Below are 1,192 nucleotides of genomic sequence, written 5' to 3' on the forward strand. Positions count from 1 at the left end.
CGCAAGCGCGAGCGCTACTCCCCGAGTGCGCGCGGAGGCCTGTCGGGTTTGAAGGTGAGCTTCTCACCGGCGACTCGGAGGCTTCGGGAGACTGAACGAGGCGCGCCCTGTGAGGTCAGGTTTGTGTATATCGCTGAGGAACCTGTAACAGCGCTTGGAAGTCTTGGAACCAGCAGAAGCCTAGTATACTTGCTAGGCGTACAGCAGGTGCTCGGTATATATACCCAAGCAGGATGTGGGTATTCATCAAGTACTCAATGAAAATATCCGCTAATCCCTGGCGGAACCTGGAGCAAGACCTTGACACACAAAAATGTCGCTCTGCTTGCTCGGGCTCTTGCTCTCTCCCTTCCTTCTGGTATTTTTCTCTCTCCTTCCTGTGGTCGTGAACACACTGTTCAATAAAATCTGTTCGGTTAAGGTGGTGGTTATAGAAGGCTCCCGTACCTGCGGTTTCCCTTTACCGGTTTCAACCAAGGTTGTGAAAGTGCTGTTCCTCCTGACATATCATTATCAGGTCAATGGTAGCCTAACACTAGGTAGCCTAACACTAGGTAATTCACCTCACTTCACCTCATCACATAGGCGTTTATCACCTAGCGTCATCACGAGAAGGGTGAGTACAGTAGAATCAGACATTTTGAGAGCAAGAGCGAGCACATTCACATAATTTATTACAGTATATTGTTATAATTGTTCTATTTTATTACCGTTGTTGTTACTCTCTACTTTGCCTAATTTATGTTAGGCTTTATCCTAAGAATTTATACATAGGAAAAAAGCATAGTATGTATAGAGTTGGGTACAGTCCACAGTTTTAGGCATCCGCTGGGGGGGGGGGCTTGGAAAAGAGGGGACTACTATATTGTCATTCAGATGGTTTTTTTTTCCTTATGATTTTTAAAAATCTCGTAGTAATTATTGCAAGAGGTGTGTCTATTTCTATTTTCCGTTTAGTTCTATCAGCTTTTGCTTCAAGTTTTTTCAGGCACATTCATTAATAATTGTTTGTCTTCCTGATGAGGAAGATTGAAAAGTAAGCATTAGGCAGAATATCTTCAGAAGTCTTTCTCAGGTGAGTAATCATTGAATTTGTCATTGTCCTGGGTTCATTCAGGAAAGAAATGGGGTAAACCTGTAACCTCTAATGTTGGGTTCTGCTGACTCCTGATTCAGTCAATATAAGAAGAGA

Source organism: Manis pentadactyla, chromosome 15 (genome assembly GCF_030020395.1).
Source record: "Manis pentadactyla isolate mManPen7 chromosome 15, mManPen7.hap1, whole genome shotgun sequence".
NCBI classification, from domain to species: Eukaryota; Metazoa; Chordata; class Mammalia; order Pholidota; family Manidae; genus Manis; species Manis pentadactyla.